This window comes from Thalassophryne amazonica, chromosome 17, assembly GCF_902500255.1.
Source record: "Thalassophryne amazonica chromosome 17, fThaAma1.1, whole genome shotgun sequence".
Classification (NCBI taxonomy): Eukaryota; Metazoa; Chordata; class Actinopteri; order Batrachoidiformes; family Batrachoididae; genus Thalassophryne; species Thalassophryne amazonica.
In genome coordinates this window covers 7,362,310-7,388,785 of record NC_047119.1, presented here as the reverse complement: position 1 = coordinate 7,388,785, position 26,476 = coordinate 7,362,310, and the positions used below count along the sequence as shown (strand labels likewise).

At 40.1% G+C, this 26,476-nt stretch overlaps 1 protein-coding gene across 4 annotated transcripts in view; it reads left to right on the top strand.

The window, feature by feature from the left end:
• erbin (erbb2 interacting protein) overlaps nucleotides 1-26,476 on the top strand; it is a 134,643-nt gene that overhangs the window by 27,513 nt on the left and 80,654 nt on the right. For all 4 annotated transcript variants that reach the window (XM_034191591.1, XM_034191589.1, XM_034191590.1 and 1 more), the window contains exon 2: nucleotides 15,006-15,083. The gene's annotated coding sequence lies outside the window, so the exon portion shown is untranslated. The remainder of the gene's footprint in view (nucleotides 1-15,005; nucleotides 15,084-26,476) is intronic.

Genomic DNA, 26,476 nt, shown 5'->3' with positions numbered 1-26,476 from the left:
TGATTAAGATATACAGTGGCTTGCAAAAGTATTCAGACTCTTCATATTTCACATTTTAATTTGTTTATGGTATTTCAGATACAAAATAAATCAGGTTTCTCAATATAAAAATTTTAAAAATTATCTTTTCATTGGCGGCGCTAACAACTAAAGGCCTGTGTTAACAACATACATGCAATACCAACCCCCCCCATATACCTAGAATCTATTTCTAAGAATGGCCTGACAAAAGCGCTGATAGAACCTTCTTACCTCTCCATTAGTTTGTGCTTTCCACATAAATACACAATATCTCCATTTTACTTGCTCAGAGACTGCAAACCATGGGCAGAAAGCTGGTGTTGTGGGGGAGACGCACCTTGCCACTACACCTTTAGAATGAAAGTCCACTTTTGAAGACATTTTTTATACTCCTTAATACTAATAATAATTTTAACAACTAATTTTTGTCTTAAACATTAAACATTAACTGTCTGGAGTCGAATGATGCGCCCTTGTATCAAAAGTCATATGACCTAATTAAGCAGATGCAGCATGCAACCGGCTGCATTCTGAGTGTCTGTTTGAATGCGTGTTGAACGTGGAGACCTCAACCTCCACACCACTTTTTAAATTTTGTTAATAGGCCAAGTATAGCTTGAATTATTATGAATAATTTATGCAAGTTTATTGGAGGGATAATATTCTCATATTCGCTGCACGTTTTACAGACAGCTTCAGCAAAACAACTTATTTCCTACTATTTCAGCTGGAAGAGTGAGACGGGTGGGAAGAAATATGTAGCAGGAGAAAGGAGTGTTACCATTGATGGAAAACTCAAGAACTAACCAATCCCAAACCCCAACTTCACGTGGGGAAAAGTCCTGTTCCCAAAATGCGCACACACACACACACACACACACACCTCTGTGGTGTGTGTGTGTGTGTGTGTGTGTGTGTGTGCGTGCGTTTTGGGAACAGGACCTTTATTCCATGTGTCTGTCTGCAACAGTAAGCAATTAAACAAAATACACAAGTTTTTCTTTATCTACTTCTTTGTCTTTCGGCTGTTCCCGTTAGGGGTCGCCACAGCAGATCAATCGTTTCCATCTCACCCTGTCCTCTGTATCTTCCTCTGTCACACCAACCACCTGCATGTTCTCTCTCAGCACATCCATGAACCTCCTCTTTGGTCTCCCTCTTCTCCTCCTGCCTGGTGGCTCCATCCTCAGCATCCTTCTCCCTATATACCCTGGGTCCCTCCTCTGCACATGTCCAAACCATCTCAATCTCGCCTCTCTGACTTTGTCTCCAAACCGTCCCACCTGAGCTGTCCCTCTGATATGTTCATTCCTAATCTTGTCCATTCTTGTTGCTCCCAAAGAGAATCTCAACATCTTCAGCTCTGCCACCTCCAGCTCCGCCTCCTGTCTTTTTGTTAGTGCCACCGTCTCTAAGCCGTACAACATAGCTGGTCTCACTACTGTCTTGTAAACTTTCCCCTTCCTCTTGCTGATATTCTTCACAAATCACTCCTGCCACCTTTCTCCACCCACTCCACCCTGCCTGCACTCTCTTCTATCCTCTCTACCACACTCTCCATTACTTTGAACAGTTGACCCCAAATATTTAAACTCATCTACTTTCACCACTTCTACTCCTTGTAACTGCACTATTCCACTGGGCTCCCTCTCATTCACACACATGTATTCAGTCTTGCTTCTACTGACTTTCATTCCCCTTCTCTCCAAAGCATATCTCCACTTCTCCAGACTAGACTCAACTTGCTCTCTACTCTCACTACAGATCACAGTGTCATCTGCAAACATCATAGTCCATGGGGACTCCTGTCTGATCTCATCTGTCAACCTGTCCATCACCACTGCAAACAAGAAAGGACTCAGAGCTGATCCTTGGTGTAATCCCACCTCCACCTTGAATGAGTCTGTCATTCCGACTGCGCATCTCACCGCTGTCACACTATTCTTGTACATGTCCTGTACTACCCTAACATACTTCTCTGCCACTCCAGACCTCCTCATACAATGCCACAACTCTTCTCTTGGCACCCTATCATAAGCTTTTTCTAAGTCCACAAACACACAATGTAACTCTTTCTGTCCTTCTCTGTACTTTTCCAACAGTATTCTCAGAGCAAACATTGCATCTGTAGTGCTCTTTCTCGGCATGAAACCATATTGCTGCTCACAGATCTTCACCTGTTTTCTAAGCCTGGCTTCTACTACTCTTTCCCATAACTTCATGCTGTGGCTGATCAGCTTTATGCCTCTGTAGTTACTGCAGCTCTGCACATCACCCTTGTTCTTGAAAATAGGAACCAGCACACTTCGTCTCCACTCCTCAGGCATCCTCTCACTTTCCAAGATTTTATTAAACAATCTGGTTAGAAACTCTACTGCCATCTCTCCTAGACATTTCCATGCCTCCATTGGAATGTCATCTGGACCAACTGCCTTTCCACTCTTCATCCTCTTCATAGCAGCCCTCACTTCTTCCTTGCTAATCTCTTTTACTTCCTGATTTACTCTCACCACATCATCCAGCCTTTTCTCTCGCTCATTTTCTTTATTTATCAACTCTTCGAAATATTCCCTCCACCTTCTCAGCACACACTCCTCACTTGTCAGCACATTACCATGTGCATCTTTTACCACCCTAACCTGCTGCACATCCTTTCCAGCTCTGTCCCTTTGTCTGGCCAATCGGTACAAGTCCTTTTCTCCTTCCTTACTATTCAACTTCTTGTACAGCTTGCAATATGCCTTTTCCTTTGCTTTTGCCACTTCTCTTCTCGCCTTATGCCGCATCTCCTTGTACTCCTCTCTATTTTCTTGATCTCTACGACTATCCCAAAACTTTTTCGCCAGCCTCTTTCTCCTTATGCGTTCCTGGACCTCTTCATTCCACCACCAAGTCTCCTTGTGTTCCTTCCACTGTCCAGATGTCATACCCAGTACTGCCCTAGCTGTCTCCCTCACCTCTGCAGTACTTTTCCAGTTGTCCAAAATTGCTTCCCCTCCAACTAGTGCTTCTCTCACCTGCTCGCTAAATTTCACACAACAGTCTTCCTCCTTCAGCTTCCACCATCTGATCCTTTGTTGAGCTCTCACTCTCTTCTTCTTCTTTACCTCTAAAGTCATCCTACAAACAACCATCCTATGAGGTCTATTGACACTCTCTCCTGCTACCACCTTACAGTCTGTGATTTCTTTTAGCTTGCTTCTCCTATAAAGAATGTAGTCCACCTGTGTGCACCTTCCTCCACTCTTATATGTTACCCTGTGCTCCTCCCTTTTCTTAAAGTAGGTATTCACCACAGCCATTTCCATCCTTTTTTCAAAATCAACTACCATCTGTCCTTCCCCATTCCTATCCTTGATACCATATCTACCCATTACTTCCTCATCACCTCTGTTCCCTTCACCAACATGCCCATTGAAGTCTGCTTCTATCACCACTCTTTCATGCTTGGGCACACTCTCCATCACCTCATCTAACACACTCCAGAAATCTTCTTTCTCCTTCATCTCACAACCTACCTGTGGGGCATATGCACTGATGATATTCATCATCACCCCTTCAATTTCCAACTTCACACTCATCACCCTGTCAGACACTCGCTTAACCTCCAACACACGTTTAACATACTCTTCCTTTAAAATGACCCCAACACCATTTCTCTTCCTGTCCTCACCATGGTACAACAACTTGTACCCACCGCCGATGCTCCTGCTCTTACTTCCCTTCCACTTGGTCTTTTGCACACACAATATGTCTACCTTTCTCCTCTCCATTATATCAGCCAGCTCTCTCCCTTTGCCAGTCATACTACCAACATTCAAAGTCCCCACTTTCATTTCCACCCTTCTAGTTTTCTTCTTCTCCCGCTGTTTGTGGCAACATTTTCCTCCTCTTCTTCGTCGTCTTCGCCCAGCAGTAGCCCAATTTCCACCGGCACCCTGTTGGGCAATAGCACCGGTGGCGGACGTTGTTAACCCGGGCCGCGACCGATCCGGTATGGGAATTCGATTCTGAGTCTGCATAGTTGGGTTGGTTTGTTTTACGCCGGATGCCCTTCCTGACGCAACCCTCCTCATTTATCCGGGCTTGGGACTGGCACTCAGAATGTACTGGCTGCACACCCCATGTGGCTAAGTTATGAAAATGGTTCATTAAAAATATTTCTGGTTTTCACAGTAAAAAAAAAACAACTAACTTTTTATGATTCAAATTTTATGTTTTCGGATGAATATTGGGTCACTGTTTTTAATGCAGTATGTCAGAATAAAAGAAAAACTGTAAAGTCACACAGCTGAGGTTGTGCTCAAAAGTTTAAAGTTTATGTTTAAACTTAAATCTGAAACTGAGTTTACTACAGTTCTGCACTAAGTTTAATTGATGAGTTATATTAAAATTATTTGCTCAAATTAGCTTTTCTGCATAACAGGTGGGATGTGAAGCATTTTTTTTTTTCGTAATGTCTAAGCTTGAACGTTGTGTGTTTGTGGTTCTACCTTTAAAATCAAGTCCGTTAGGATGAGGGAAGCCAAAAATATTAAAATGATTATGGCTCTTAGGGTTAGTAATCTTATCAAACAAACATGTAGGTTGTGATATCAGTGTGGGATAAAGGCAAAGAGAAGGTGAAAATGTGCAAAAGACATCTGCTTGAGGCTGACTGCCAGCAGCTTCTTGCCTCTACTGGTGGTTGGCTCTCACTGCGGTATTGTATCACTTCCTGTTCCGGAGCACAGCGCTGTTTTGCTATATCTGTTAGCTGTTTAATCTGCGCAGTTAGATTGATCTAGTTACCTAGATAACAATTTGCTTCACAGTGTAATCTTCATGTGCCTTAACTAAAGCACTCCCTCTGCTGAATCACCTCTAAATTATTTACACATTATTCACTTTGTGTGTTTTTAGGAATCCGCTAGCTTAGCGCAGCTACTAGCTCTTAGCCGGTTTAGCATGGTGGCTTCTCCTGTCTCTCCCGCACTTTTCTGCTCTGGGTGTGAAATGTTTAGTTATTCCTCGGCCTCCTTTAGCAGTAATGGTACTTGTAATAAGTGTAGCTTATTCGTAGCTTTGGAGGCCAGGCTGGGCGAATTGGAGACTCGGCTCCGCACCGTGGAAAATTCTACAGCTAGCCAGGCCCCTGTAGTCGGTGCGGACCAAGGTAGCTTAGCCGCCGTTAGTTTCCCTCTGGCAGATCCCGAGCAGCCGGGAAAGCAGGCCGACTGGGTGACTGTGAGGAGGAAGCGTAGCCCTAAACAGAAGCCCCGTGTACACCGCCAACCCGTTCACATTTCTAACCATTTTTCCCCACTCGGCGACACACCTGCTGAGGATCAAACTCTGGTTATTGGCGACTCTGTTTTGAGAAATGTGAAGTTAGCGACACCAGCAACCATAGTCAATTGTCTTCCGGGGGCCAGAGCAGGCGACATTGAAGGAAATTTGAAACTGCTGGCTAAGGCTAAGCGTAAATTTGGTAAGATTGTAATTCACGTCGGCAGTAATGACACCCGGTTACGCCAGTCGGAGGTCACTAAAATTAACATTGAATCGGTGTGTAACTTTGCAAAAACAATGTCGGACTCTGTAGTTTTCTCTGGGCCCCTCCCCAATCGGACCGGGAGTGACATGTTTAGCCGCATGTTCTCCTTGAATTGCTGGCTGTCTGAGTGGTGTCCAAAAAATGAGGTGGGCTTCATAGATAATTGGCAAAGCTTCTGGGGAAAACCTGGTCTTGTTAGGAGAGACGGCATCCATCCCACTTTGGATGGAGCAGCTCTCATTTCTAGAAATCTGGCCAATTTTCTTAAATCCTCCAAACCGTGACTATCAGGGTTGGGACCAGGAAGCAGAGTTGTAGTCTTACACACCTCTCTGCAGCTTCTCTCCCCCTGCCATCCCCTCATCACCCCATCCCCGTAGAGACGGTGCCTGCTCCCAGACCACCAATAACCAGCAAAAATCTATTTAAGCATAAAAATTCAAAAAGAAAAAATAATATAGCACCTTCAACTGCACCACATACTAAAACAGTTAAATGTGGTCTATTAAACATTAGGTCTCTCTCTTCTAAGTCCCTGTTAGTAAATGATATAATAATTGATCAACATATTGATTTATTCTGCCTTACAGAAACCTGGTTACAGCAGGATGAATGTTATTTTAAATGAGTCAACACCCCCGAGTCACACTAACTGCCAGAATGCTCGTAGCACGGGCTAAGGCGGAGGATTAGCAGCAGTCTTCCATTCCAGCTTATTAATTAATCAAAAACCCAGACAGAGCTTTAATTCATTTGAAAGCTTGACTCTTAGTCTTGTCCATCCAAATTGGAAGTCCCAAAAACCCAGTTTTATTTGTTGTTATCTATCGTCCTCCTGGTCGTTACTGTGAGTTTCTCTGTGAATTTTCAGACCTTTTGTCTGACTTAGTGCTTAGCTCAGATAAGATAATAATAGTGGGCGATTTTAACATCCACACAGATGCTGAGAATGACAGCCTCAACACTGCATTTAATCTATTATTAGACTCAATTGGCTTTGCTCAAAATGTAAATGAGTCCACCCACCACTTTAATCATATCTTAGATCTTGTTCTGACTTATGGTATGGAAATTGAAGACTTAACAGTATTCCCTGAAAACTCCCTTCTGTTTGATCATTTCTTAATAACATTTACATTTACTCTGATGGACTACCCAGCAGTGGGGAATAAGTTTCATTACACTAGAAGTCTTTCAGAAAGCGCTTTAACTAGGTTTAAGGATATGATTCCTTCTTTATGTTCTCTAATGCCATATACCAACACAGTGCAGAGTAGCTACCTAAACTCTGTGAGATAGAGTATCTTGTCAATAGTTTTACATCTTCATTGAAGACAACTTTGGATGCTGTAGCTCCTCTGAAAAAGAGAGCTTTAAATCAGAAGTGCCTGACTCCGTGGTATAACTCACAAACTCGCAGCTTAAAGCAGATAACCCGTAAGTTGGAGAGGAAATGGCGTCTCACTAATTTAGAAGAGCTTCACTTAGCCTGGAAAAAGAGTCTGTTGCTCTATAAAAAAGCCCTCCATAAAGCTAGGACATCTTACTACTCATCACTAATTGAAGAAAATAAGAACAACCCCAGGTTTCTTTTCAGCACTGTAGCCAGGCTGACAAAGAGTCAGAGCTCTATTGAGCCGAGTATTCCTTTAACTTTAACTAGTAATGACTTCATGACTTTCTTTGCTAATAAAATTTTAACTATTAGAGAAAAAATTACTCATAACCATCCCAAAGACGTATCGTTATCTTTGGCTGCTTTCAGTGATGCCGGTATTTGGTTAGACTCTTTCTCTCAGATTGTTCTGTCTGAGTTATTTTCATTAGTTACTTCATCCAAACCATCAACATGTCTATTAGACCCCATTCCTACCAGGCTGCTCAAGGAAGCCCTACCATTATTTAATGCTTCGATCTTAAATAGGATCAATCTATCTTTATTAGTTGGCTATGTACCACAGGCTTTTAAGGTGGCAGTAATTAAACCATTACTTAAAAAGCCATCTCTTGACCCAGCTATCTTAGCTAATTATAGGCCAATCTCCAACCTTCCTTTTCTCTCAAAAATTCTTGAAAGGGTAGTTGTAAAATAGCTAACTGATCATCTGCAGAGGAATGGTCTATTTGAAGAGTTTCAGTCAGGTTTTAGAATTCATCATAGTACAGAAACAGCATTAGTGAAGGTTACAAATGATCTTCTTATGGCCTCAGACAGTGGACTCATCTCTGTGCTTGTTCTGTTAGACCTCAGTGCTGCTTTTGATACTGTTGACCATAAAATTTTATTAGAGAGATTAGAGCATGCCATAGGTATTAAAGGCACTGCGCTGCGGTGGTTTGAATCATATTTGTCTAATAGATTACAATTTGTTCATGTAAATGGGGAATCTGCTTCACAGACTAAGGTTAATTATGGAGTTCCACAAGGTTCTGTGCTAGGACCAATTTTATTCACTTTATACATGCTTCCCTTAGGCAGTATTATTAGACGGCATTGCTTAAATTTTCATTATTACGCAGATGATACCCAGCTTTATCTATCCATGAAGCCAGAGGACACACACCAATTAGCTAAACTGCAGGATTGTCTTACAGACATAAAGACATGGATGACCTCTAATTTCCTGCTTTTAAACTCAGATAAAACTGAAGTTATTGTACTTGGCCCCTAAAATCTTAGAAACATGGTGTCTAACCAGATCCTTACTCTAGATGGCATTACCCTGACCTCTAGTAATACTGTGAGAAATCTTGGAGTCATTTTTGATCAGGATATGTCATTCAAAGCGCATATTAAACAAATATGTAGGACTGCTTTTTTGCATTTACGCAGTAGCTCTAAAATTAGAAAGGTCTTGTCTCAGAGTGATGCTGAAAAACTAATTCATGCATTTATTTCCTCTAGGCTGGACTATTGTAATTCATTATTATCAGGTTGTCCTAAAAGTTCCCTGAAAAGCCTTCAGTTAATTCAAAATGCTGCAGCTAGAGTACTAACGGGGACTAGAAGGAGAGAGCATATCTCTCCCATATTGGCCTCTCTTCATTGGCTTCCTGTTAATTCTAGAATAGAATTTAAAATTCTTCTTCTTACTTATAAGGTTTTGAATAATCAGGTCCCATCTTATCTTAGGGACCTCGTAGTACCATATCACCCCAATACAGCGCTTCGCTCTCAGACTGCAGGCTTACTTGTAGTTCCTAGGGTTTGTAAGAGTAGAATGGGAGGCAGAGCCTTCAGCTTTCAGGCTCCTCTCCTGTGGAACCATCTCCCAATTCGGATCAGGGAGACAGACACCCTCTCTACTTTTAAGATTAGGCTTAAAACTTTCCTTTTTGCTAAAGCTTATAGTTAGGGCTGGATCAGGTGACCCTGAACCATCCCTTAGTTATGCTGCTATAGACTTAGACTGCTTGGGGGTTCCCATGATGCACTGAGTGTTTCTTTCTCTTTTTGCTCTGTATGCACCACTCTGCATTTAATCATTAGTGATTGATCTTCGCTCCCCTCCACAGCATGTCTTTTTCCTGGTTCTCTCCCTCAGCCCCAACCTGTCCCAGCAGAAGACTGTCCCTCCCTGAGCCTGGTTCTGCTGGAGGTTTCTTCCTGTTAAAAGGGAGTTTTTCCTTCCCACTGTCGCCAAGTGCTTGCTCACAGGGGGTCGTTTTGACCATTGGGGTTTTTACGTAATTATTGTATGGCCTTGCCTTACAATATAAAGCGCCTTAGGGCAACTGTTTGTTGTGATTTGGCGCTATATAAATAAAATTGATTGATTGATTGATTCTGTCCGGAATATGCAACCCTGGCTGATTCCATTCAGTGTGCAAGTCATCAGAGTAATTGGCGAATAAAAGCTCACAAAAAGTCTTGCAAACAGTTTATTTTAGTTAGATTAATAGATTTTAATTGGTATTGAGTTAAGTAAAAGTTCTAGAAAAGCTGTCCCGTTAAAATGTGTTAATCCTGAACTATTTATATAATGTTTAGATTAAAGTCTTTCTATGATGCTGCATTAAAAAAGAGCAGCAATGGCTAGTGAGTGAAATATAATCTTGTTCAGCAGAAGAACAGTTTGCTGTTTTCTTAGCTATCTCTGTTGTTTTACCTTAAATCCTAGGGTGTGATTGCAAAAGGGGTTTCTATAAAAAGTTAGATGTGAACAGCTCATGATTTTGCTGTTAAAAAAAACTTTTTTTTTTAAGTTTATGGTGCGCACTCTGTTTTCTCAGATAATTTTAACATCCTAATTTCTTATACAGATAAATACAATGCTTTTGTCCTCAATTTTGTGTAATTTGGATGATTTTTGTTCTTTTGAATTTTGAATTTGTTCTCTGACGACTTACTGCGTCAACAGAGCCTGAAATGTGGAAGTTTTCAACTTGAAACGGCGAGACGCTGCCGCCTCGAAGCGCAGATCGCCGTCAGGCGCCGTGGACCGTCCTTAAAGCGACACTACCAGACCAAAATCTCTCATCAGCCGTTAAAATTTTTACCGAAAACCAGCTGAATTTATTGAATGGTGTCCACTCAGTTGTGCCTTACAGTTTTGAAAAAATTTTTATCAAACAAAGCAACAGTCTCTGAGCCATTCCTAAACAATGAAAAAAATCGACGAGCGTGTGGACGACTCCTCACTCAAAGACTGCCCACAGGCGAATGACGTAACCTACAGGCGTGAAAAAACTCTCGCATGCCCACGAGGGTTCAAGCATGTCTGATGTATCCACACGTGATTCAAATCCATATGGTTTTTGAAAAAATAATAAGGTCGGATACTTTTCTAATAGACCTCGTAAATGAAAATAAATTGAAAATTGAAATTGAAATTTTTTACCCTGAATCAGTGAACCATGCCTGCCCCCTCCCCAAAATAAGGGTAAAAACCAAAACAAAAAATCCTAAAAAACATAATAATATTGTTGTCTGATAATTTTTCCAAAACTATCAAATTATATATATATATATATATATATATATATAATTTATTTCCGGAAATTTGTGACAGACATTCCTGAGGTGACTATTTGGACGTGGTACGCTGGTCTTTCAGGGTCCCCCAGAAGTGTAAACGGTGTCAAGTGAATATAAACAAATTACTTACTTCATGCCACTTTCTCCATATTTGGTCAAAATTGTACTTTCTTTGTTCAAAGGACTTCAGGGTCTCTGGACCCTATTTTCTTATATGACAGATTGTTATAGGTCAAACCTCTCTGAATGTTGCAGATTTTGTTGTTTAACTAAATAAAGGTTGAAAACCAGTGCAGATTGCTATCCAGGATCAACGTCTTTAGTTTTTGGGAACTCTGCTGAATCAGAGTTGACACATTGTTGGAGTTGTTCTGTAAGACTAAGTGGACATAGTGTTTCCACTGAACACACACAGACTCTGTTCAGATATTTTAGGTTCTATCTCGCTGTGATGGATTCCAATGCAACTGTAGCTTCAGAATGTCCCTCTCCCTACATCTCAAATTGACTGCCCATATATAATATATTATTGGTAAACATATAGTTCAAACACATTGATCAAACCTTATATCCGATAGACTGTTATTCTCAACTTTCACATTCGGTAAGGACGAATCTTGTCATATTTGTCCTCAAGTGGATATCCATTTCATAATTGTCACTCATTCATTTCACAACTACTTTGCAGTATTATTGCCCTTATCCTATTAAGGACTATATCCCATAGTTCTCCCTAGTGTTATAACAGTGGCCTTAAAAAATGATGCTGCAATTGGGCCATTCCGTTGTTTTTAAGGGTGTGTAGCAGGAAAATGATCATTTCTCTATGTTGATTATCCACAATTTATTCATCAACCTCCGTCAAAGTCATTTAAAGATGTCAATCGTGACTTGCCTTTTTGCTGATTGAAGTCACTAACCGGGGCTCTTTTATATTGTTGCGGGTAAGAAACAAGAATCAAGAGGGGAGGTGATGGTCTTGTGGTTAAAGCGTTGGGCTTGAGACCAGAAGATCCTCGGTTCAAATCCCAGCCTGACTGGAAAATCACTAAGGGGCCTTGGGCAAGGTCTTTAAACCCCTGTTGCTCCCGGTGTGTCATGAGTGCCTTGTATGACAGCACCCTGACATCGGGGTGAATGTGAGGCATTATTGTAAAGCGCTTTGAGCATCTGATGCAGATGAAAAAGCAGTCCATTTATTTATTTACCATTTAATCAAGAGACAAAAAGTGTTGGCTGTATTGAAAATGTTGTGTGGTTTAAATGCGTCCTTATTTATTTATTCTTCTCACAATTTTAGATTGTGACATAATATGTGAGGCACGTAACTGTTCTGCTCAGGACCACACATCCTCATTTGTTGAAGTCACAAATGAGAAGCAGCTGATTTTCTGACATTTTTTGGTTTCACAGTTGTGCTGTAGTGATTATGTCTCTCGCTGAAAGATGGCTGGCAATGGAGGAGAAGGCGCAGATGTAACTGTTAAAGCCCCATCTGTCCACAACACCTCAGATTTGACAGTTGATGCATGTTGGCCTTTTAAGACGGAACATTTATGTGGCAAGATTCTGGATCCCAAGTGAGAATAGTACCTGAAAGGAAGTGGAGCATAAACGTGTCTGTCTGTGCAACCCATCATACTTGTTTCCTCAGTTCCTGGTTTGTTTTTTGTTTTGTTTTGTTTCCCAGTCATTATTTCCTGCGCTGTGGCTGTATTGTCCTTGATGAGGAGATTGAAGGTGACTCTCTTTTGTTGCCTGTGTGTTTTAAAAGAAAAAAAGACAACAGTGCGGTTGTGTTGTTCTCTGTTCTGAGAAGCTGAATTGGTGTTGGGTTTTGAGTCGTTTAAGCTTTTTGTCCTTCAGTCCACAAAAACGGAGAAGCTTTTATTGTTACGCTTGCTGTCTGGTGCTCCCTCCCTTCCTCTCCCTCTCATTTTCCTGTTTTACTGGAAAATGGGTTGATCGATCTCAAGTTTCAGGAAATGTTCAGGACAGGTTAGCATTAAAAAAAAAAAAAATCAGCTTTGGGTCAGAAGGTCATGGGGTTACGATCACTCGAAGAGCTTTTATTTTTTCCTTTCTTTCTCATGAATACTTGTGAACTTTTACTCCACGTATCAAATTGTTACCAAACTTGATTTGTATGTTAGATAAGTAGTAAATGTCTAACATTTTTGTGTAGTACTGTATTTTACTTAAAGGTACTCAGTAGTGGTGTAACAGCTCATAGTTAATCGGTGATCCGTATGGAATGTCTCTCACAGTTTGGCATCCATATGCTCTGCGGATTCATTGCAAAGTTTACTTAAAACAGCATTCCCCTTCATGCACGACAGTGCGTGAATCATGCACAGAAATTGGCATGCATGCAAAATTATCAAGATGTTTATGTGCATGCACACAAGCAGAGATAGTTATTTATTTACAGTGTGGTGTTGCGGGTGGATGAATTCATGTACATAAGTCATTGAGTAATATTAACTGCATTCACTGCATACACAGTAGATTTCAGACACATTTGCTCTACTGTCACTGAAAACATTTGAATCCGTGATGTGGTACAGAGTGTAAATCAGTCACAGAACTTATTCTGTTAATGTTCACAGACTCCATCCACTGTACACACTGTATAAACACAATTCCGATTAAAGATGCATTTGAGTAATGAACATCACCTTTGAATCACCTGCTTTGAGTAATGAGTACTGTGTGCACATGCAAAAATAATGACCCATGTCAGTGTGAAACTCTTGTTTTGTGTCTGAGTGAGAGGTGGGCAGAGCACCTGCTTTGCTAGGAGCATGACAAGTGTGCACAGCCCATATACAGCCCCCAAAAATAAAAATAAAATAAATGCAACAGATAGAAAACCTGAAGCTATATGAAAATTACTGCTGAGACCAATCCATTTTTATCAGTTGAGAACAAAGAAAAAGGTGCCCAAGCCTGGTAATTTTGTCTTTTTTTTTTTTTTTTTTTTCTTAAGATTGTAGGTATTGCCTGTTTATTAATTTATATCAAAGGGGGGTAGTTGTGATTGAGAATTACTACTAACTACAACACAGCACAGACTTGGACGTTCACAAATTTTAAACCATGAGTCAACCTCAAACCTTTTTATCTCAGTAACAGTGCTTCACACAAGTAACCTTACCAACCCCCAGAGCAACAGTGGTAAGGAAAAACTCCCTCTGAGGAAGAAACCTCAAGCAGACCAGACTCAAAGGGGTGAGCCTCTGCTTGACCCATGCTACAGACACAAATTACTAGAGCCCGACCGATATTATCGGCCGATATAAGCCCTTTTCAAAGTACTCACTATCGGCCGAAATTTTGCCGATAGAACGCCGATAATTTCTCATAAACAGAACAGTTGCTGAAATAATGTTTGTGTCGGCAATGTAAAATGTCCTTGCACTGTTTGTCCAGTAGATGGAGCTCTGACTCCATTCATTTGAGTGCTGCTTACACCCCTGCTTAAATGTGTTCATCACCTGCCCCCTTAGTTCGCCGTCACACTGCACTGATCGGCTGACAAAAGCATACAAGTAAGTTTATCAGGATCTATATCCTTATCCTGAACCTATATCTAAAGTTGCAGCAACAAGAGGTACAAGATCAGATGTATTTCACAAGTCTTTTTAAGGATATGTATTTGCTAATTTCACAAAGGTTTAATTCTTGATTTCATTTTTTTAACTTGAAAATTCTTCTCTGTTGTAAAGTTAATCAATATGAGGACAAAGCTTCAGTTTTTAGCTCATACCTTTTTTTGTTAAGGGTCCAAAAAAGAACATTTTATTCATTTAAAAAAAAATAATAATAATATCGGCTTATTTATCGGCTATCAGCAAATCAGCCGATTTATCGATTATCGCATTTTTTTCATCCAAATATCGTTATTGGCATCGGCCTCAAAAATCCATATCGGTTGGGCTCTACAAATTACAAAACAGTTCACAAAACGAACATACAGGAAATTCAGGAACAGATACCACACTCATCTCTGGATGGAGATGCACCTCAAACAACGTTCTGCTCCATATGCTCGTACTGAATTGGAAAAATGGCTTTTGTTTACTGCTGCACCTTCTGCATGGAGTGTGTTGCAGAATGATTAATTTCACTGAGCACTTTTAAATCCAAATTAAGAATACTTGAGGCCGACTCCACAAGATGCTCTTGTTTATCCATGTAACTATGTTTTGTAATTGCTGCTGCCTGTCTTGGCCAGGTCTCTCTTGAAAAAAGAAGTTTTAATCTCAATGGGACCTTTCCTGCTTTAAAAAAAAAAAAAAAAAAAAAGTCGTACATAACCCTCGGTAGGCCAGAAATCTGTTTTTCATGATACCAATGAAAATGACCCTGGTAATATCCATTAATTTGGAAATCAACAATATTTCAGTGCAGCTCGGAACAACACTGGGGTTCTTATCAGTGTAACTTCATTGTCATTTGTCTTTTCAGATAAGCACATTGTTGCTGTTGGATCTGTCATCTGTCTGTATCCAGTGGGACCCAGGCGCTTGAGTCATAAATGACAAGGTAAGAAAGGGAGCACACTTTAGATTTGATTTAGTGGATGAAATGTCACACATTGGACACACAGATTTGTCATGTTATTCACTGGTATTATGACTCATTTTAGAATTTTGTCAGGTCAAAAACATAATAATCAGCCACAACTGAATTACTGAAGCCCCCTGCCCCCTTCAAATTTAGAATTTAATTTCAGCCTTTTTCAAGCATTTTTTTTTCCGTCAGTAATTTATTCTACGTTTGAGAAGAGGAGTGATGTTGTCTGCTGGTCATTAGTTTTTAACAAACAAGAATCATGTCTCCTGTGATGTTCTTTTTGAGACTAGTAGTCCTGCCTGAATATGACTGTAGTAAGTTTAATAACTGTTGCTATCAATGATATTAATACACATCATGCATATCCAAAAATATCAAAGTGATCACTCAGTAGCACACTATCAGACTGAGTGACTAAAGTCACAACCTCATGCCACAGCTTCAAAAAAAAGTCTGAAAGAAGTGAGTATGATGGGAGACATGAATTCTGCTGTCTACCAGACCGCCTGGTCATCAGTCCATGAGTTGAAACTTGAATGCAGTTGAGTTAAGCCCCAGTCACACAAAGGAACCGTGCAAGGAACTAATTCTATATGTTTGTGTTAATTTTTGTCCGACAAAAGTAATTTTCCTATCTGCAAAATGCACACCTTGTCAGCTGATGTCAGCCAAATCCGTCTAATAGTCTTGGCATGTTCAGAACTTTAAGTGGATATCAGGCGGAGAACTTTGCCACTGCTTGCACGTTTTTTTTTTTTTTTTGCTGTTTTGTCCTGTGCATGTCATTTATCTTCCCTGCTGTTGTCCAACTGTTCATTCTGGTGTTTTGATTGGTCAAAAGTTCACCAAGTGGAGAAACGACTGACAGTAAGTGCAGCTCCATGTCGTGGAGAAATAGACAGCCCCCCCTGTCTCTTGCTCACTCTCTCTCGCTCACTCTCTCTCTCACTCTCAGCAAGGTGACACAGTAGCACTGTTAGAGTGAGGAAACATAACTTCATGCTTCTGGAGCTCAAATTCAGCATATTTGTCTGGAAACTGGGAAAATATTTCTGTTCAGTGAAGAACTCTGTGGAAATACGACATCATCTGTCCATTAACACCCCAACTCCACGGCAGACTAACTTATTTGCTAACGGACAAAATATTTAAATACGTAACTAATCCTTTTGCTCTGTCCGTCATTAGTGTGACTGGGGCTTTATATAGGAAGTCAACGGGGTAAATGCAGCTCTGCATCTGAATTGCTGAAAGGAGAAAATTAATGTTTTAGAGTCCTCAGGTTCCTGACTTAAATCCTATTGAGATGCAGTGGCAGGACCTTAAATGGGGGGGTCCAACCCTTGACATTGGTGATTTTAATTTTACACCCATTACTAAGATAGTCATGAATGATCTTGTAAACTATTTCATGCTACTAGATGTCAGAACAAAGCCACTTCATTTTCTGTTCAGGACACCATTGCACCACAACATCTTTACTAGAAAATGGTTGTTAGCCTACACTTTAGTGTTTAAGATTACATTTATTGGACCTTTACGTATGTTTGTGTTTGCCTGGGTTGCTTTTGTTTTATGTTACTTGTATTTTCTTCCTCATGTCTTAAGCAATCAGTGATTAAAGTTTTCAAAATGTTTATGAAATCATCTTTTTGGGGACTGCGCAGTGGTGGTTCTCTTAATGGTTTGTATTTATGTGGACATTAAAAGTTTTTAGCTGCGTTTTTTTCCCCAGTAATCATGCATTAAGTGGAACTAACGGGTGAAGCTACCCACAGCTGCTAACAATACTAATGCCGTTATCATACAGACAAGAGTCTAACTCTCAGCAAAACAAAGAGGGAGGTAAGAAGATATTTTTATTTGATTATCATTTGCATTATGCATAAGAAATAAAATGTTGAATTAATGTACTTTTGATAATATTTAAGTCATCATCTAAAAAGATAAGCAATGATTTTCCTAAAGCCCTCAACCCCTATTTTTACATGAAATGAAAAGTGAGTAAATGAATTTAGTACCTTTCAATATAAGCAATATTTGTATTTTTTAAAAAGAAATTGGCAAAAGCCAAAAAACAGAAAGATGAATGCAGGCAGGAACTGGGATTGTCCCAAGGAGAACAACTGGAAACCCAGACATCTGTACATAAGGTGACCAAGAATTTGAAAAGAAATATTATCAGAAGTCCAAAGCTCCTGCCAAAACTAGGAAAATTGTTCCATTTGAATTGATACTGGTCGATCTTGGTTTGTACTCTTACCTGTGGTCATGGGGGTTGGCTCATGACCGAAAGAACTCGATCGCTGGTACAAGCAGCTGAAATGGGCTTCCTCAGGAGGGTGGCTGGTGTCTCCCTTGGAGATAAGGTGAGAAGCTCTGTGATCCGTGGGGAGCTTGGAGTAGAGCCGCTGCTCCTTCACATTGAAAGGAGCCAGCTGAGGTGGTTCAGGCATCTGGTAAGGATGCCCCCTGGGCTCCTCCCTAGGGAGGTGTTCCAGGCACGTCCATCTGGGAGGAGACCCTTGGGAAGATCCAGAACTAGGTGGAGAGATTCTCCACACTGGCCTGGGAACACCTCGGGATCCCCCAGTCAGAGGTGGTCAATGTGACCCGGGAAAGGAAAGTCTGGGGTCCCCTGCTGGAGCTGTTGCCCCCGTGACCAGAACCCAGAAAAGCGGTTGAAGATGTGTGATGAGATGATTAGTGAATTGATACTGAGAATTATTATTTTTGCGTTCTTTGAATGATCATTTCCTTTACTGTACTTTTGAATCATAATGTATGTTTTTTGGATTAAAGGCTGGTAGCACAATAAAAGTTGTGTGAAAAGACTTGGGTGGGAAAAATTAACCTGTCCCAACAAAAAAATAGAATTTGTTGGAGACAATTTTTTTGGTCGGTAAATAGACCTGAAAGTGCACCGGAATGCATCTGAGATTTAAATTTTTTTTCTGGGGGAGAACCCCCCCCCCCCCTTTGGCCCTTGGCAAACATTTTCAGTTTTGTTCCTCCCCCTCCCATGGCCCACTTGGATCACTGGCCATTTAAAAGCTGACGTACAAAACCAAAAAACTCGGGAGATGTCAAATAGTTTTCACAGCACTGCAAATTGTATTTCACAGTTAAGAATATAACTCAGTGCTAAAATACCCTCAGCCGTATGAGTATAAAACTAGGAAACAGAATGTGATCTTATGACCTCTTCAAATAGGTCAAAAATGGTGTAGTGGTTAAGCGTTGGGCTTCAGACCAGCGGGTCCTCACCCCAGCCACACTGGAAGTTCGCTAATGGCCCTTGGGCAAGGTCCTTAATCCCCTAGTTGCTCCTGGTGTATAGTGAGCGCCTTGCATGGCAGCATCCTGACATCGGTGTGTGTTTGTCTGTGTGAATGGGTGAATGTGAGGCATCATTGTAAAGTGCTCTGAACGTCTGATGCAGAAGGAAAAGTGCTATAAACATGCAGTCAGTTTACCATTTGTCCAAAGTCTGTCTCCCAAGAATGCTTCCTGTGAATTTGTCGACCCTGGCAGTAATAGGAATGGACTTACGCTATCGGCCGTGTGAGCATAACAGTAGGAAATAATGTGACCTTTTGACCTCTTAAAATAGGTCAAGGTTAGCCTTCTTTTAACTTGTCCAAGATCTGTGTCTCAAGAATGTTCCCTGTGAATTTGAAGACTTTTAAAAAGGAATAGTTTGCACCATGTCCATGTGTCATGCTTATTTATCATATTACAGGGTAACATATGTCACATGTCATAGAATCCAGTGGACATCAACATTGTTTTTGGAATATTTATGATCAGACAAATGTGTGGTTTTCAATATGATTGGAGTATCTTTTATTTTGAACCCTGTGTAATTCTTCAGTTGACCTCTACCTACCTGCCTATTGAAAATTCAAGTGGCCATTCGTGTTTTTCTAATGAGTAATTCTCATTTAAGGAGTATTTGAGTCGAATTTGGTGCTTGTTTCATCATTTGAAAGATTCCTCTGTAAATATTATCTGCTGCACTAATAGTCCGCTATCAGTTTGATTCATGCAGGCTATTGTTCAGTCTCATTGCTGACTGTCGCTTGCATGAAGGCACACAATAAGAGCACTACTTTAAATCAGGTGCTTCTGTGTTTTACAGCCGAGAAGCAGCCCAGCTACCCACCAAGTTTCATTGAACATGATGGCTCTTTACAGGAGTAGGAGCCTATGTTTTATTGGAAACACATTTCATGCACACTAGGCTCAAACCACATGGAAACCCAGAAAAGCTACAATTTTATTTCTACACTATCTGAAAAGATGCCATCCTGCAACTTGGACTCTTTTTTTAACTTGAAGTGTTTTCAAAAAGCTGCCTGCCTTATCTTTCAAGGCCAGCTTTAAAGGGTGCAGGAATGCTGAGGGTCTTTTAACGTGCACTGCAGTGAGTGGTAGGGTCAGGAATATCCTCAGCCTCAATTCATAATTTTTCTTCAGAGTAAATTAGAGCTTTTTGTTCCTGTCCTTTAGTAAAACTACATGGAACAGCTGTGTACCGTAACATGCATCTACAGATTGTGTTACTATCCTATGCATCTGTTAATAATATATCAGAAGTAGGCATGGGTCAGGATGAACTTTTAATGGTTTGATAATCTTAAGCAAAAATCCTGCAGTTTCATAGTGTTGTGGTATTGGACATTTCTCCGTGGGCATTTATTGTTTCACTGTTGATGTGCAAGTTCTTTCTTTTGTCTTGCTGTAACTTAATCTGTCTCCCAGAACATGGCATTAGGCGTAAATCTTGTGCCAAAAAAAACATGCAGATCCATATTGGAGAAAAGACCTGCAATTAATTTGCTAATTAGCCAAAGTTCACTTGTTGAAGGTATTTGTTTTGCTTGCAAAGTCAGTGCAGCGTTCAGTCAGTGCATTAATCTCAGGAAGAACTAATTGAGGACACTTAGTTCTTCCTGAGATTAATTTCAGAATGTTATAACTTTGAATTTGACAAGAAGCTAAGGGTGGTGTTTCCATTTGATGTGCAATGGCTGGTTTGGTGTTTCTTCTCCAGGTAATTGACCCCCCACCCCCCTTCAGAATTGTGGGACTTTGTAGATGTTTTAACATTAAATCTCACACACATGTCGATGTAAAAGGTGGATAGCAGATTGTTTTGCACCATTCAGTGGTGGTACAGCAGGTATAATAAGTATTGAACACGTCACCATTTTTCTCATTAAATTTATTTTTAAAGGTGCTATTGATATGAATTTTTCACCAGATGTTCGTCATAACCAAAGTAATACACAGACAAAGAAATCAAACCATAGCTGTCCATAAATGATGTGTAATAATGTGAAATGACAGGGGAAAAAGTATTGAATACTTGAAGGGGGAGTGCAAAAAGGCATAGAAAGCCAAGACACCAGCTGAAATCTGAGTAATTGGAAAGCCATCCTGCCCCTTGTGAGTGCAAATTAATATCATCAGTCCCAAACTGATGGCCTATAAAAAGGCGTCTCATTACCAAGGTGTCACACAAGAAACATCTCATGATGGGTAAAAGTAAAGAGTTCTCTCAAGATCTTCACAACCTTATTCTTGCAAAACAAACTGATAGCATTTGTTACAGAAGGATTTGTAAACTTCTGAGTGTTCCAGTGAGCACTGTGAGGCCATAATCTGGAAGTGGAAAGAACATCATCTCACCATAAACTGGCCACAACCAGGTGCTCCTCACAAGATTTTTTTGTTTGTTTTTCTTGTTCCTTATTATTTCAAAGAAAACTATAAGCAGTACACTCAACTGCCATGGTCTGAATGCGCACTCACCACACAAGACTCCATTGCTGAAGAAAAAGCATGTTGAAGCTCATTTAAAGTTTGCTGCACAATATTTTGACAAGCCTGTGAAATACTGGGAGATTATAGTCTGGTCAGATGAGATCAGAATTGAACTTTTTGGCTGCTGTAATACACACCATAAATGGCACTGCACTTCAGCCCAAAAACACCACACCAACAGTGAAGTTTGGAGGTGGAACATTATGGTGTGGGGCTGTTTTTCAGAATACGGCACTGGAAAACTTTATATAATTGAAGGAAGGATGAGAAGAAAAATGTACAGAGACATTCTTGATAAATGATAAAGATGAAACAAGGGTGGACATTCCAGCAAGACAGTGATCCCAAACACACAGCCAAGGAAATTTTCAGTTGGTTTCAGAGAATGAAAATAAAGCTGCTAGAATTCCCCAGCCAATCACCTGACTTGAATCCAGTCTATCTATCTATGGAAAGAACTAAAGATCAGAGTTTATAGCAGAGGTCCATGGAACCTTAATGGCCCAGTCACACAGCACACGGCGATTCCTGAACAAAGGGAAAAAGTAATAAATCATCACAATTTGTTGAGAAAAGGTGGACGAAAGAGCTTTTATCACCGAACAGTCTGCAAACCAAGAGCGCAAAAGGGACGAAAGAGGAAATGAACAAAACCGAAGCTCACGATCTCAACAAAACGCACCTGGAGCCATAGCTGGAGCAGTGTGTGTCTGCATCTCTGCGTTCCAGGACTCGGCACTGGGATGGAGCTCATAGCGCCTGAGTCCTGGAGAAACTGCAAACAGAATCTGTGGAGATCTGTGTGCACGTCGGTGGACCATCTGCTCTGGTTCCTCGTCCACAACAAAAGAAGGATCATCTCCATCATTATCAGAATCCACACTGTCTGTCAACACGCTGCGCACTCCGTCTTCCTCCAATTTAAAACAAAAAAGTGTGCTGTGGTCACTGTTGTATCACTGTATTATGTTCTAAGCCATATATATTTATTTATAACAGAAAACTGTCAGAAGGGAGAATAAATATAAATATAAGTATAAAGATAATTGAATGTATCAGAGCAGTAAATTAATCAGTGTGTGTGAACGCGCGCATTGACTCACATGTGCGGTTATTTCCACCAGCTGATCAATGATCCACAATGTGAATTCTTCCTTCCAGAACAGCTCTTTATATCATCATTTTGATTCATCTACCTGTTGCCACATGTACAGAAGGACTGGATTGTCATTCCTACACTCATATTGTTATATTTAATACAAAATAATAAGCACACGCAGCAGCTCCTGCTGCCGCTGATGCTGCATTCAAGTACCGTCGGAAATTATGCAACGTTTTTGTTGTTTCAAATTCAACATTTGTTTGTGGCAAAATAATTAATTATATCCACACAAAAGATTAATTCTGGCCTATGTAAGGTGCTTGAGCCCATTGAAGCTGCCCCCCCACACAGATAAAAAAAAATCCAAGCAAGCAAGCTGAGTTTGCCCTATAATTTCCGACTGTACATGAAGCAGCAGCAGCCTCAGCGCTCACAAACCGGCTTCTGCACGGTGTGAAAACATTCAGCTGCTCCAACGAAGTCAAATTAAACAGTAATGTTACAAAAACTAAACAAATGATGAAAAAACGTCAAGAATGACAGCAAAAGGAGACACAGATGAATTGAAGTTTTCGTTGCCCTTCGTTCAAATTTTTCAACAGTTCAAAAATCCTGACGAAGCGCCAGCTGCAGGAACGAGGCTACGCGAAGGTTAAACGATGCCAACGACAGTCAACGAAAGGGGAGTGTGTGTGTGTATTCAGACTATCATGTTGGATTGTTGATGTTGGTAGAGAAGCTTGAATCTTCGACTGGAATGTGTTGCTTGACGCGAGGACGTTTCGCTTCAAATCGCAGAAGCTTCCTCAGCTAAAATTCTTGCTCTGGTAGTCTGATTTTAAACCTAACCAGACCCTTCCTACTGAGAGGCAGACTGCTATAGGCTAGTGACTAAAAAATAGCTCTAATTAGCACCTATTGTGCTCTAGTTAGCACCCTCCTAATGACAGGGCAGCTGTCCCTCCTAATGTCTCCTAATACTCTGTCATTAGGAGGGTGCCTAAGTCACTAGGCTATAGCAGTCTGCTTCTCGGTAGGAGGAGTCTGGTTAGGTTTAAAACTCCAGCTTTTGTGGCTTCTGTTTATTCTTCTCTACAAGAGTCAAGACAGAAGTCAGACTACCGGAGCAAGAATTTTAGCTGAGGAAGCTTCTGCGATTTGAAGCGAAACATCCTCGCGTCAAGCAACCCAGTCCAGTCGAAGATTCAGGCTTCTCTACTATGGAAACCACCTGGACAACTGAGAGCCTACACAGAAACATTGTTGATGTTGTACAGCAGATGGTTTTTGATTCTACAGCTTTCAATTTTCAATTTATTTTCATTTATATCGCACCAAATGACAAGAAAGATGCCTCAAGGCGCTTCACACAAGTAAGGTCTAACCTTACCAACTCCCAGAGCAAGCACACAGGTGACAGTGGTAAGGAAAAACTCCCTCTGGTGATTTGAGGAAGAAACCTCAAGCAGACCAGACTCACTTTTGAAGCTAATTTGGTTTAATTCTGCCAAATGGCACTTTTACATACAAAAAGGCTCACATTTTTGCAGAGCTTATGACTAGAGATCTGATATTATACACAGTTGTAATAATAATGGTTGTGTTTTTTTTAATGCTTTCAAAATAGGTATAGGCAAGACAAATCATTTAAAATATTGGCGCGGATCAGAAGCCAAAAAATCCGGACTGGGACATCCCTAATCACCGCCCCCACCCCACCCTCATTTAATTTTTAGCTCACCTGGTCCGATGGTCTGGTTGATTTATGCTGTGGGTCGTCTGTATGTCGGCGGTGTGTATAAACCTTCTCAGAAACTGCCGAACCAATAAAGCTGAAACTTGGTGTGCATGATCCTAGCCATGAAGACACCAGAGTATGTTTGAGGCATTATGATTCAATTTCAAATATGGCCGCAATGGTGGCCATATTTAAAAATAAATAAATAAAACATAGGTTTTGTGAAATTTTAAATTTTGACCTTGATGTGCAGGGTTCTCAACAGGATTTTTTTTTTTTTTTTTTTTTTTTTTTGTCAGCATAATGGGATGGAAAAATCACCTTAAAAAGCCGTGGGGGTTGGGGGATGCTGAGGCTTCGCCACCGCCCCCCCCGCCCCCAAGCTTTTGCATTATGGGCTTGTAAAGGGCCTTTTTTGTTAGTCTAAATAAATATACCAAAATCTGATGTCCAAACAGAAGACGATAACATCACTGTGTTTCCAAATGTGAGGAAAGTGTTTCCAAAAATGCCACCAATTAGAAGTTGAAGCTGCAGAGAACTTTATCTATGCTGAAAGTCAGGCTCACCTGTCGTCTCTGCAAACTCACACCTGCTGCAACACTTCTAAGTAAAACAAAGCTCTTTAAACAGTAACTATTTTATTATTTAAAATCTTTTCCTTATTTTAACATTAAATGAAGGAATCAATCATGGAATATGGTTTTCATTTACAGACAAGCATCAAAGATTTCTAAAGAATCTTCTTTTTTATTTTACTTAAAACTATTTTAATTGTAAGTTATTTAATGTAAGAAAAAAACAAGGATTTTCTTGAATAAACTGCTGTGTATAAATTAGCAGTTCAGTACATCAGAAAGAGATTCCAGATACCGGATTTTATTTATTTATTTTTTTTAGCAATTGTTTTACAGCTAGCTGTAATTGTGCCCAATTTGTTTGATGCTCTGATTTTTCTTTTTTCTTACAAGTGTTGAATCAGTTGTTACTACCTTGGTATGCTGTTTGGTCTCTAATTAGCTTTGATGTAAATCATAATTGGAAGATTACATTTTCATTAAAATTGTTGTTTTCATACTATAACAGCCATGCTCATGTAAGCTGATGTTGAAAACTGAAGAGAGCAGAACAGCCATCCTTTCTTTCACCAAGCTTTCTTCGCCATGTGAGAAACCTGCTTGTTTAAACTTCAGATTTAAATCTGCTAAGAAATGTGATCACACTGCAACATGCCTGCATTCCACATACTTATGGCGACATTGTCAGGGAGAGTTAATGTCGTTTGTGTCTTGTCTCTGCAGATATGGGTTGATCCCAGGAGCTCATTAACTGAATCTCATATTTAATGAAGAACTTACTGGCAGAACGGATTTGCAGATTGCTATTTTTAACTACAGGGCTCTTGCCTTCTGTATGTGGCTTACATCTGACTGAAGGAGCTGTTTTCCAGAAATCCAGTAAGTTGTTAAGTGCTTGTCGCAATATGATGGACTGAAGTCCGTTTGTGTCCGTTGTTGTTTTGTATAACTCCTTTTCTCATTTGTTAAGTCGTGTAAATGTTGTACACAGATATTTTTCTTTTAATTACGCGTTGAATTCAGGGGGAGGAAGTGTGCGTCCCATGTGATCTAATATGGTGTGCCATAACTCATATTAAAATGAAAATAGTCCTGGAGTCAATTTTAGGTGATCAAGCATAAATGACACCCATGATACTCTGCAAATAATCTATTTGGATTCTTTCTTAGCCCTTAATGAAACAGTCTGCTTTCACTGGTGTCTTCAGCGTGGTTGCGGAGGGTGATGATTTTTATGATTTTCTTTTGAGATGCAACATTCATACATTACGTAACTTTTGTTTGTTGTTTTTTTAAGATGTTGTAGTAAAAATTGTTGATGTATCCAGAATTTGTCGCTAGGATTTTTTTTTTTTTTTTTATCATACTCTTCATCGTGCACTGTCTGTAGCTGCAAGATTTGGAACAGAGTAGCTATAACAAAGCTCTACAGCAAATGTGCTGAAATAAAAAGTGCATTACTGGCTCAAAAAATTACTTAAGTAAAAGTAGAAATACAGATTTACATAAGAAACCTGAAAGTGCTCATTAACAGTACCCGGCACCTGAATTCCTACCGCTGCAATTAACATTTATGGAATTGATTTTTGGTATTTGTGAATTGATTCAGAATCATCAAACATCCACATCATGATGTGTCTATAATCTGTTCCGTCACTGCTAGTATAGGATTGGGACTCTAGATCAGCATATATTCTATTAAATGACTCTGACTGGGATTGTGCAAAAAAAAAAAAAACAAAAAAAAAAAACAACCAGAAAAACTGATTGGGACATATTTATTTAAAACACTGCAGAATGGAGTGTTTTGGGGCTTGGCACAGATATGTTGTCTACCTTTTTTTTTTGTATACATTTGCTGAAAAGCTGTATATTTTGCAACCAAGCTTTGGTTCTATGAGACTGTTGGGATCATTGTGGAACTTGCACATTAAATAATAAGAGAATTGGGGGGGGGGCAATTTGAAAGAAAAAGAGGAAGACGGGTAGAATGTGACCTTTGTTGCTTAAGACATTTGGCTCACACCATTTTCAGAAAGCAGTTTCATTTGTAGAGCTGCAATGATTAATCAGTGATGAATGAATGAATGAATGAAAACTGTTTATTTCGAACATT